At 51.2% G+C, this 12,782-nt stretch overlaps 1 long non-coding RNA gene across 1 annotated transcript; it reads left to right on the plus strand.

The window, feature by feature from the left end:
* Positions 1 to 4,926: 4,926 nt before the first annotated feature.
* Positions 4,927 to 7,093, plus strand: LOC112889667. Its single transcript, XR_003228155.1, has 2 exons — positions 4,927 to 6,036; positions 6,452 to 7,093. It is a non-coding gene; the product is annotated as an uncharacterized LOC112889667 (long non-coding RNA).
* The last annotated feature ends 5,689 nt before the right edge of the window (positions 7,094 to 12,782 follow it).

A 12,782-nucleotide genomic window follows, 5' to 3' on the forward strand; every position in this document is an offset into this window, starting at 1 on the left:
TCCGTCGTCCAATCCCGCGAATCCCGCCCAGGCGGCGGCTGCCGCCGCCGTGCCGCCGCTCATCCGCACCCGGGCGGGCGTCGACTTGCCGACGTGCCGGTCTCCATCCCTGCCGTGAGCCTCCCCAGGAGTCCCTGTCGATGGCCGTCGCCGCACGCCCAGCGCAGCCCATCCCCGTCCCCGGCTGCTCGACCGGCGGGCCGATCATGCGGGCGTGGCGACATGGCCCGTCCCCGTCCCCGGCCGCGGCCGCGCACGCCCCGGCGTTGGCAACGGCAGCATCTACGACCCCGCCGATCCGCCGCCTGTCCGCGGCCAAGCGGCCGTCCACGTCGAGTCGTCGCTGCTCCCTCTCATCGGTGGGCTCGCCTACATCTGCTGGTAATTTCTTCCCCTCGGGCCTGAGGGTAGATTGCAATCTTTGACTTGAGGAACCAATCTTAAAATTTTACTAAAATGAAGGTTGGGAATGGAGAGAGGAGCTGCTCATGAGTTGCGAGTGGTGACTGCAGATACGGTCCTCGGGTTCTGATGCCCCCACTAGCACGGTCGCCCTTGCCTCCGTTAGTTAATCTTGCAACTGGTGGAAGGAGTACCTCGGTTCTCCATGCTGTGGTGTAGATTAGGTACTCCGTGGTAGGTTGTCTAGGTTATTAGTTCTACTTTTAAAGCTTGATTTTGTTTAGGTGCTCACTTTTCTGAAGTTGGTTCAAATCAGCTCTCAGCTTTTGTACACTGACCCAATTAGATGTCTCGTTAGGCTGTTGATTAAGTGAACTTTGCTTATGCATTATGATTTCAGTTTGTTTTAGAACAATACTACTACATGTGTTTGAAATACTGAAGGATCAAACAGATGACTAATAGGATTGTGACAAAGGAGCACGCGATATTCTATTTGCCCTAGAATTTGATGTAGCGATGTAACTGAATGTGTTACTCTTCATTAATTTTAACAACCTGTAGGTACTGCTGAAATGGACAATTCATTTATGCCTTCACAGGCCTGTTTAGGCATTCGCACAGTTCTAGTTTATTCATCTGCACGGTGATATAACTGAATATATGCATTGGAAGAGGATAACCAATTTTGCTAACTACCACAAGAATTTTATAAACTTATAAAGCCCAAAAAGTCTTCAGACTTGTGAATCTGTCCAACCATTGGTATTATATAAGTACAAAGCTGTTTATTTTACTCGAATTACTGGATGATTGGTATGACTATCATGTGGGGCCGCACCTATACTAAAAAAAGGCGCTCCCGGGATGTCCGCAGGGCCGCAGACGGCGCGCCAGCTGAGCTGTAGGCGCGGTCACCACGCTTGCAGAGCGCGCTGAATTGGCAAGTGCCTAGAAGGAAGCAGAGCTGATCATGGCCTTAGATTTAGGAGCAATTGGCTCCAAGCTGTTAGGGCCAAGTAGCCTGTATATGTTTGTAATCAGGATGATGAAAGGCAAGCAAGAACAATTATCCTATTCCCTAATCTTCCTTTGGCTAAATCAATCGGGCGCTGAGGGGTAAAACCTCGTCCCTAACCACGGATCACGGCTACGAACTACGTAGCCGGGGTCCTCCTGCCCTGTCCCTCGACGCCCTTGACAAACCTCGCCCCTAACCACGGATTGTGGCTACGAACTACGTAGCCGAGGTCCTCCTGCCGTGTCCCTCGACGCCCTTGACAATGGCATTCTTAAGCTCTGCACACATCGACAGTTGTGTGGACTTGTGGACAACAAAAATAGATAATGGCAACAGTTACAAGAGTTGATGGAGCTTATGTTATATATTATGTCAAATTTGTTTGAGATTAGAGATTACAAAGCTACTTCCTAATTGATTTTGGACTTCTCTGGAGGCTGCAGCTAGGTGCTTGATGTCCTCGAAGGGAAGTGGAGGAGCTTATCATCGATTTGGTGGCCAGTTGGTTATAATTTGATACAGCAGCTTAGGATCATAGTCTTTGTAATGTAACAGTGCAAAATTGTCTTTGGCAAGTAGTTCAGAAGGCTCATTTTATTGTATTTATTTTAATATAATTTATTATTGTTGTAATCAATCAATACAAATTCGTAATGTGTAAATTACTTTGCTCACTTTGGGTGATTCTCTGTGACATGCCTGGTCTCCGACCAGCGCTTCAGCAGTTGCAGTTCAGCTTATTAGCCTGGTGCCTGACGGAAACAACCTATGCTTGACAACTGACATCGTGTGGTGGACAATGCCATGGCTGCGACGGCTGTACGGACATATATTGCTTTCGTATGAATTCTGAACGCATGGATTTTTGGGTGTCTTCCTGAGTAATGTTGAGAAGTAGTATGGTTAGGTTCAAGTTCATGTTCATGTTCATTGGTGGGAAGTAGTACATTTGGCGGCAAAAGGAAAAAAAAATACTAAAGGCATAGAAGGGATATCTAACCCAAAATCCATAAAATCAACTAGCAAAATCTAAGAATCCAAACAGCACTATTTAGATTTTATTCAAAATTCAGATTTTGCAAATCCAGAATCTTTTTAGCGACCGTGACCGAGCATATTTTTCATTAAGAAGAAGGGAGTTACAACGACGCAACTACGAGAGAACACTTGTAGTGCCAAAGTACAAAACACGACAAAGCTAGTGGCAAGCGATCTGATACAAATCAAGAAAGCAAGAACGACAGAGGGAGAGAGAATACACCCAGCCACACTAAACCAAAAATACCCTAACCACCCAGCAAACAACCGGAACTGCAAAAAGATACATCATCACAATGGTAACGGTGGCAAAGCATTCATCGGACGACGAGATGAAACTGTAGTAAAGCATCCACCAACAGATCGAGGCAATGACGGCAAAACATCTGTCAACATCGCAAGAATAGACGATCGGCGGCAAAGCATCCGCATTGATCGAGGTAACAAGTCAACCGCAGCAGAACCAGACCATGGGGACCTGAAAGCGACTAAGCGGTCAAGGCAATGGAAGTGTTGAAATACGCAGGCAATAGTAGAGGCTCCATCCCTGAGCAGACCACTGCAAGATCCATCCAGAATTCCAAAATCCAACTTCCAATCGAGGCTTTAACCGTCAGCAATATCAGGATCCCAGTGTCCTCCCATCCACCAGAGGAAAGCAGCTCCTATCATATCAATAACAACCGCTGCTAAGCGTGCCCAGAGATTAGGATCAGTGAGGCCCGGGAAATCTCTTATGCCAAGGAAAAACGCTCTTGACATGCCGTTGACCACAACATTCACAGTTTCATTGTTGTCAAACTCCATCATGTACTTCTCATTGTCAACCACTGATGCTCTTATCCAAACCAAGAACCAAGTTCGTATAACAGGAGCTGCTACTCGCTCGGCCATCCACCTAAGGAACTTGAGCACCCACCTGTTCCATTCATCCTGTTCCGTCGGTGCGCTCAGAGACTCTGATCTTACCTCACTTTGCTCACTTTGCTCTAGCAACCTCATTCCGACAGATAAAAAATACAGACAGATGTTTGATGCAATAGAGAGGCCAACTGTGGTTAGAAAGCTTTTCCACATTCCAAACCTGTGCATGTTTCGATGAGGAGGATGGGCCAATGGGTCTCGTCCTGGTTCGGTTGATGACACAGATAGATTGGATATGATTTCTCTGCGCGCTTGGTCCGACAAGTGACTTAGCATTTGATTAATCAAAGTATTTGCTGCTTCAATAACTGTATTGTCTTGAATGTTGTACTGACTCCTTTCGATTTCTTCCAGGAGTTGAAATATGCTACGCAACAACCGGTTCGAGGGAACACTGCACAACATTAGAACAAATCAGTATATACAACATAGATGAACTATACCTTTTTTTTCATATAACTGTGTAGCTTAGACTTATGTGCAGCTAATTATTTTTTATACGCAATCTGATTCTACCTTTTGTAAGAATCACAGTTACGACATCTGTAGTGTCTGTCAATGAATTGACATGGCCATAACATTTCACACAAATAGTTTCCACTTGCGACCTTGCCAGTTACTACATTGAGCCAGTTTCTACTACCATTTGAGGCAGACATACAAAATCCATTATCCTTTTCAAAAAAAACAAAAAACATCAACCGACCTTGACAGTTACTGCATCGAGCCAGTTTCTACTACATTTGAGGCAGACATACAAAAACCATTAACCATAAGTCTAGATCATGCATCCTGGTCTTTGAAACACCATGAACACAAATACAGAGCATTGGACACAGTAAAATTAAGGCAAAAATTAGCTTAGGTAAATACCTTGGCAGTGCGAGATCAGCCGGCCGCTCCTGATCCTCATCCTCTTCACTAGTCCCGAACTGACCCTCCTCTAGCCGCTGGAGCGACTGATCATCCAGAGCCGCGCGGGGGGCCGAGGCAGCCGCAGCCTGTCGAGGCCCTCCGCCGCGGCAACGAGCGTACGCAATTGCGGCGGCGGCCCGTCGTCTCCGAGCGCCGCGCGGGGGGGGCCGAGGCAGCGGCTGCCCGTCGAGGCCCTCCGCCGCGGCAACGAGCGTACGCAACTGCGGCCGCGGCCCGTCGTCTCCGAGCGCCGCGCGGGGGGGCCGAGGCAGCCGCTGCCCGTCGAGGCCCTCCGCCGCGGCAACGAGCGTACGCAACTGCGGCCGCGGCCCGTCGTCTCCGAGCGCCGCGCGGGGGGGCCGAGGCAGCCGCTGCCCGTCGAGGCCCTCCGCCGCGGCAACGAGCGTACGCAACTGCGGCCGCGGCCCGTCGTCTCCGAGCGCCGCGCGGGGGGGCCGAGGCAGCCGCTGCCCGTCGAGGCCCTCCGCCGCGGCAACGAGCGTACACAACTGCGGCCGCGGCCCGTCGTCTCCGAGCGCCGCGCGAGGCAGCCGTGCCAGAGTTTTTTTTATCGGCCGATTTTTCCAGATATATCCGATATTTCTCGGTTATCGGTGGGGTCCGATATTTTCCCATACCGGCCAAAAATTTCGACCTTTCCCGCGCGCGCCACCGTGGTCCAAAATTTACCCACACCGGCCCATTTACGTTTCCAGCCCATCGAAACCCTAAAAATCCATTTACCTTTCCAGGCACAGGCTCGCAGCGTCGGGCCGTCGGCGGCGCTTGTTCTTCTTCTTCCTCCAAATCCCCACCCTCCGCCGCCGCCGCGCACGGCGCACCTGCAACCTCCTGCTGCGCCCGGTCCCCGACGCGGCTGCGCTCTCCGAGACTCCGACTACTGCCTCCACCAGATCTTCCCCCCGGCCCCCGCGCGCCCTGGCGGGAGCGGCGGCGGGTACCGCCTACCGCGCGCCGGAGCTCGTGGACGCGCGCCGCCCGATGTTCAGGTCCGACGTGTACTCTCTCGGGGTGCTGTTCCTGGAGCTGCTGACGTGCAAGTCCCCCGCGCACCACGCGTCCCTGGAGGGCGGCGACGGCGCCGTGCCTTAGAGCAGGGGAAGAAGGTCGAGGTTGCGTAGAGCTCAGGGGAGAGGGAGCCCGTTCTTGCCGTCGAGCTCCGCCGCCGCGCAGGCAAGGCACGAGCTCCGTAGCCGCCGCCCAGCGCGAGCACGCGGAGCGACTCCTGCACGCGCTCGACGGGGAAATTGAGCGCGGCCCCGGGCCCCCGCGCGGACAGCGCTACCTGGCCGTAGGCCATGAGCCGTGGACCTCCCACTGTGGGTGCAGTCGGCGGTGCGGGAGGATTGGACGGCCGAGGTGTTCGGCTCCGCCCCTCCGGCGGTCCGGCCTCCAGGCCGCCGAGGGCTGCGCGCTTGCGCCTCCTCCTACAAGTGCTAGTGAATTTAATTTGCAGGACGTAGAGAAAGATAACCTTCTCTGCTCTATCTCAGATATATATGATGTCTTTATTTCTTCATCTATATTCAGGATGCATGCTCAAGCTTTTACAGTTTGCTGATTTGAGTGCCATGGGGTCACATTGATTTGAATTTCTAGTATGATGTGTATGTGTTCCTGCTTAACGATTACTAATCGTGGCCTCGGCTCCCTGTCAGTGTTAGGAGCTCTTGGAGAAGAACGTCAAGCGGCCGGACTTGAAGCAAAGCTTCCCTGTGAGTGCCTCCTGATTTTCTCTAGCGATTAAGGTTCCTCCTTTCAACTAAAGTAATTGATTTGTAGCTAGCATCTTTATTCCTATTTTGAGCCATATGATCTGCATCTGTGTGTTAAATACCAATTGGTTGTCTGTGAAGCAACATTATTTGTGATGATGTGTAGTGTAAAATTTGTAAGAAGTGATTGAAATTTTGGAGTGCATGAATGTAGTAGATTAATGTTGAATTGTTGAGTAATGAAAGTTCATTTTTCATTTTAGCTGCTTGAGTGATGATTTATTTTATTGGTTTCGACTTGCTGGATCACATACTAGTAAAAATATATTGTCTGATTGTTCTTTAACGAACAGGTTATACACAGATTTTATTTTCTTTTATATTAATTGAAATTAATGCTAAGGACATACTGCAGAGAATGGATTGCCGTGGCAGTGGCAAGGGCAAAGAGAAGGCCATACCAGATAGTGACGAGGTATGCAGTGCAGCTGGTGGGTCGTCCAAGACATATGTAGTTGATAGAGCAGGTTTGTGCTACCAGGTATGCTGACAATAGTATTCCGATGCCTTCAAAGGTGCGTTATCATTTTCAGATCCAGAAGTAATTGACTTTGAGGGAAATAGTAATGCAGATCGGTTCAGGGCTGATCACATATAGGCAACTTTATGGTGACCGCAATTGCATGCCTGCCAAGGCATTATGCTGAAATTAAGCATACTCTTCGAACTTCGTGTTACAGTTCACTTGCTGTAGCTTGATCCTTTGAATGATGCTGAAAAGGGCATGGTCTTCTAAGGAGTCGCCTGTTGCTTGCGGTACTCCTAGAATTGAGAAAACAAACTCAAGTCAGGTCGTCTGGGAACATTGGAACGGAGAAGTTTTGCAGCGGTGCTGCAGGAGACAAAAGAAGCAGCATCCCAAGAGCAACATTTCAAGCATGAGGATAGGGAAGCAAATTTTGAAGCGAATGAGTTAGCAAAACAGGCATTTGTGTGTTTTTTTTTAAAAAAACTTTCCAATTTCGTTAAATCAATAGAATGTCACTCTCGTCCCCAATCTATTCCTCTCGATGCCGTGACCATCACGGACCCACGGCCCAAACCCATGCCAACATTTCATCCATCAAATTAGAGAGGAAAACATCACTGTAGGCTGTAGCAGACGGACCTAAACGTTCCATATATGGCAGCCTATATAACTAACAGAATGCGCCGGCATTTCTATCCAGCATCCACGCTGGTCCTTCCCGGTAACCCCCTCTTTCGAAAACCAACCTCCAACACCACAGCCATGGCGACCCGCTTGGTGTTCGTCGACGGTCTAGGGAGGCCGAGGCTGATCGCCGAGGCCTTCCTCCACGAGGGGGGAGACATTCATCTCTGTCTCCGCGTCCTGGACCGCCAGGCCATCCCCCGCCTCGTCGCCACTCTCCTGCTCCACCGCGTCGAGGCCCTCCGCCGCGGCAACGAGCGTACGCAACTGCGGCCGTGGCCCGTCGACACCGAGCGCCGCGGCGGGTACGATCAGAGCGCGGCGCTGGAGAAGAGGGTGAGGTCGGCCGATGTCGATTCCGTAGACGGAGAGGACGAATCTCCATTCCTCCGCCAATTCGTACGCCACGTTGGGCTCGTCGGCGTTGGGGAGCGCGGCCGCGGGGAAGGCTGATATTCTGGTTGTCACGTGGAGGAGATAACGCGCTCCGGTCTGGTGATCGCGGTATCCGATGAATACATCCACGTTGCAGTCGTCGCGGAGGAAACAAGCCGACACCACTCGCGTCGCGCTGTGGCGATCGAGCACGGCGACGACGACCTCGCCCGTCCCGTCGCGGTGGAGCAGGAGAGTGTCGACGAGGCGGGGGAGGCCGAGGCTGATCGCCGAGGCCTTCCTCCACGAGGGGGGAGACATTCATCTCTGTCTCCGCGTCCTGGACCGCCAGGCCATCCCCCGCCTCGTCGACACTCTCCTGCTCCACCGCGACGGGACGGGCGAGGTCGTCGTCGCCGTGCTCGATCGCCACAGCGCGACGCGAGTGGTGTCGGCTTGTTTCCTCCGCGACGACTGCAACGTGGATGTATTCATCGGATACCGCGATCACCAGACCGGAGCGCGTTATCTCCTCCACGTGACAACCAGAATATCAGCCTTCCCCGCGGCCGCGCTCCCCAACGCCGACGAGCCCAACGTGGCGTACGGATTGGCGGAGGAATGGAGATTCGTCCTCTCCGTCTACGGAATCGACATCGGCCGACCTCACCCTCTTCTCCAGCGCCGCGCTCTGATCGTACCCGCCGCGGCGCTCGGTGTCGATGGGCCGCGGCCGCAGTTGCGTACGCTCGTTGCCGGGCGGAGGGCCTCGACGCGGTGGAGCAGGAGAGTGGCGACGAGGCGGGGGATGGCCTGGCGGTCCAGGACGCGGAGACAGAGATGAATGTCTCCCCCCTCGTGGAGGAAGGCCTCGGCGATCAGCCTCGGCCTCCCTAGACCGTCGACGAACACCAGGCGGGTCGCCATGGCTGTGGTGTTGGAGGTTGGTTTTCGAAAGAGGGGGTTACCGGGAAGGACCAGCGTGGATGCTGGATAGAAATGCCGGCGCATTCTGTTAGTTATATAGGCTGCCATATATGGAACGTTTAGGTCCGTCGGCTACAGCCTACAGTGATGTTTTCCTCTCTAATTTGATGGATGAAATGTTGGCATGGGTTTGGGCCGTGGGTCCGTGATGGTCACGGCATCGAGAGGAACAGATTGGGGACGAGAGTGACATTCTATTGATTTAACGAAATTGGAAAGTTTTTTTTAAAAAAACACACAAATGCCTGTTTTGCTAACTCATTCGCTTCAAAATTTGCTTCCCTATCCTCATGCTTGAAATGTTGCTCTTGGGATGCTGCTTCTTTTGTCTCCTACAGCACCGCTGCAAAACTTCTCCGTTCCAATGTTCCCAGACGACCTGACTTGAGTTTGTTTTCTCAATTCTAGGAGTACCGCAAGCAACAGGCGACTCCTTAGAAGACCATGCCCTTTTCAGCATCATTCAAAGGATCAAGCTACAGCAAGTGAACTGTAACACGAAGTTCGGAGAGTATGCTTAATTTCAGCATAATGCCTTGGCAGGCATGCAATTGCGGTCACCATAAAGTTGCCTATATGTGATCAGCCCTGAACCGATCTGCATTACTATTTCCCTCAAAGTCAATTACTTCTGGATCTGAAAATGATAACGCACCTTTGAAGGCATCGGAATACTATTGTCAGCATACCTGGTAGCACAATCACGCATTGCCATGATCTAAGCCATGAAGCCATTAGCCGCCTCTCCACTTCCATTGATGCCTTCTCTGTTCAGGAGTACTACATCATTGTTGGCTATAAACATTTGCACCTTTATTTGTTGTTCCTCCGCTGCTACAGCAGTCCAGGAAGATTTCACCACAGGAGAATCAGGAAGGTTGCCATTGCCTTTTCTATTCAGAATATCTTCACCGACAACATTGTTTTCATGCTGGCTTCATCTCTGAGGATTCTGCCTACTACCTCCCCTCCCATGTTTTGCGTCATTGCCACTGAAATTCTTTCAGAACTCGCAATTCGTGATTCAATTCTACCTCCACCATTTTCTTCGTTGAGTGCTGCTCTTGATGCCTTCGTGTCACTGCACGTCCGACACTAGTTGTGGCATTACTGCCTGCACTTCCCTTAATGTTAGGATCACCTGCACCTTGGGAACTCACAACGTACATTGATCTGGCACTAGAAACAGGGTTCCGCAAACTGTTGCTGCTGTTTAGCAACAGCAGCTTCCTGATCAGCAACATTCCAAGATTTTATTTCCCTTTTTTGCTTGCCTTCTCGTGAACCTTTGTACGCACTGCTGGTGGTGATTCAGTTCTTCTTCTCGCACCATTTTCTTCATTGCATGCTGCTGTTAATACGGAGTACCTTCTTGCTGTTGCATGGCCCAGCCTTATCTGTCAAATTACTATCTGCAGTTCCCATATTGTTAGGACCACTTGCACCCTGAGGGCTCACAATGGTCTTTGATAGATCCTGCACTGAAAGAGAGTTTCTGATGCTGCTGCGTTTGGGCGAGGGCCAAGAAAACCGCTGCCCCGCGCGCGCCACTGAGGCATGGACCAGACCTGGACAACGCCGGTCCTGGAGCCGAGTACGGAGATCGCGTTGGTGAACTTGGGGTTGAGCCTGCGGAGAGTGTTCACCACGAGCGCGGCGTCAGACACCTGGTAGCCGACGTCGCGCAGGACGTCGGAGAGTTTCTTGAGGCGGCTGCAGTAGTCGTTGATGGTCATGTCGCCCTGGAACAGGCTGTGGAATTCTTGAAGGGCGTAGACCGCACGGTGCATGGCGTTGTCGAGGAAGAGGTTGCAGATCGCTGTCCACAGGGAGAACACCGTGCGCCGGGGCTGGAAGACAGTGTCCATGATGCCCTTGGTCACCGTGGAGTAGAGCCAAGAAACGATGCAATGATCGATCTGGGTCCACTCTGGATCGTGGAGGCGGTTCTGGGCGTTGACCGTGCCGTCAACATGGTCGAGGATGCCGAACTTCAGGAAGGTGTTGTCGAGGAAGGCGATCCATTGGGCGTAGTTTCCCTCGTCGAAGTCCAGCGTCATCAGAACGTGGGTCTTGATGTTGAGGAGGTTGACGGAGGCAGCAAGAATTGGCACCGGCTGCGCCTGGAAGAAGGGGTTGGAGCTGTGCACCGAGGAGCCGTCGGAGGATGACGAACACGACGCCATGGGAGAGCGCAGCAGAGAGCAGCCGGGAAAATAGGATTTAGACTGATACTGTGAAGAGAGTTGGAATGGAATGCTCAACGATTGATTCGTCTGAACAGACTGTTACATATACATGTGCTTGAGCCATGAGCTGCTAACTAAGCTCCTAGATTCTAGCTAACGTGCATACAGAGGCCGGGAGAATAGCTCCAGGGCGTTACAGTGGAGAACGGTCAGGATGACCAGTGTCATCTGTTTCTACAGTTAGCAACAGGAGTTTGCTGATCAGAAACATTTCAAGGTTGCTGCTGCTGGTGATTGACATGAGGTTGATTCCCGGTGAAAGGATTTTGCTAATCAGCAACGCTCTGATATTCTGCTGCTGCTGGATAGTACTGACATGAGATTGCAGACTAACAGGGAGTTTTTTGTGGTTGCATCTCGAATCCACCACGTGGATATGAACCAACTGCTTGGCCCCGGGACACAAGAAGGCCCAGTGCCGCCAAGGCGCTCGTTGCCTGCGATGCCGATTTCCGGGTCGTGGGGCACACGACCTACGATCGCCAGCAGCCGCGGCGCCCGTTGGCACGTACGGCGGAGCGTGACACGTTCGCCTCAATGCTGAGGCGGCCCAGCCAACGCCGCGCACACGCGAGCATAACAAGAAGGTTCCCCCGCCGCAGACGACACAAGAGCGTTGCGCATCCCGCCCCTGCACCGCAGTCCGCCACGGTGGTGGCGGGCGGGTCGCCACTCGCCACACAATACGCCGTCGACGCGGTGGCAGGCCTTCACGCGCGGCTGAGCGCCCTGCTATTTCGACGCCCTCCACGATCCCAGCTCCCAGCCTCAAACGCCGGTCCGCTCACAACCCTCTGCGTGCTCGATCGCGGCGACCGAACATCGACCAAGCCGAGCTCGACCTCTCCAGCCGCGAGGGTCTTCGTCACTGTTTAAAACTAAAATTACAGTAGTAATTGTGAGGCAAGAAGTCATCTTTATTCATTGATCACTGTTATTTATACATGTATGAAGGGGTGGAGGGGTGGAGGAGATGTCTGTTAAAAGAAGATCGTGACCATTGATTAGGCAACCGCCGTAATCAACATCTGTGATTTTCTCCTATACTACTCCTAATGATCAACTGATCATATACTGTAACACTCCCCCTTGAGCAGTTGTCCATCATGTATAATCTTTAGAGATCCTGTGAAATAAAGGCTTGCAATATATATATACTGCGTAAAACTCCAGAAAAACCCAGTGGGAAAATTTGGAGAAAATGAACAGTATATATCCTTGGTATCTCTATCGAAAATCCCGGAGGGAAAACGAGAGATAGACATTTACTTGCGTTGACATTGCCCCATTAAAAACCTAATATGAGAAAACTTATGTAGCAAAACTCATATAGGAAAAGAGTACAATGTGATGTGTAAGAATAGTTAAATCAAAGAGATTCTCCCCCTGATGCAAGCAAATCTCTAAGTCGGCGCATACCAATGCCCTTAACACATTTGTTAAATGTAGAATAAGGTAGTGACTTAGTGAATAAGTCTGCGAGGTTATCACAAGACTTAGCTTGCATGACATTTATCTCACCACTTTGTTGGAGTTGGTGAGGGTAAAATGGTTTAGGAGAGATATGCTTCGTAGCATCACTCTTGATATAACCTTGTTGCATCTGTGCAACACAAGCTGCATTATCTTCGTAGATAATGGTGGGTAACTCAATGGGTTGAATTCCACAAGATGATTGAATATGATTAATCACCCTTCTTAGCCATACGCATTCACGTGAGGCTTCATATAGTGCAATGATCTCTGAGTGATTTGTGGACGTTGCTACCAGAGTCTGTTTAGAGGACTTTCAGGACATAGCAGTTCCACCATGCAGAAAAACATATCCTGTTTGTGATCTTGCATTATGAGGATCTGAAAGATAACCTGCATCTGTATATCCGACGAGGCTAGGATCTTGATTTCTTTCATAAAATAGACCA

Source organism: Panicum hallii, chromosome 1 (genome assembly GCF_002211085.1).
Source record: "Panicum hallii strain FIL2 chromosome 1, PHallii_v3.1, whole genome shotgun sequence".
NCBI lineage: Eukaryota > Viridiplantae > Streptophyta > Magnoliopsida > Poales > Poaceae > Panicum > Panicum hallii.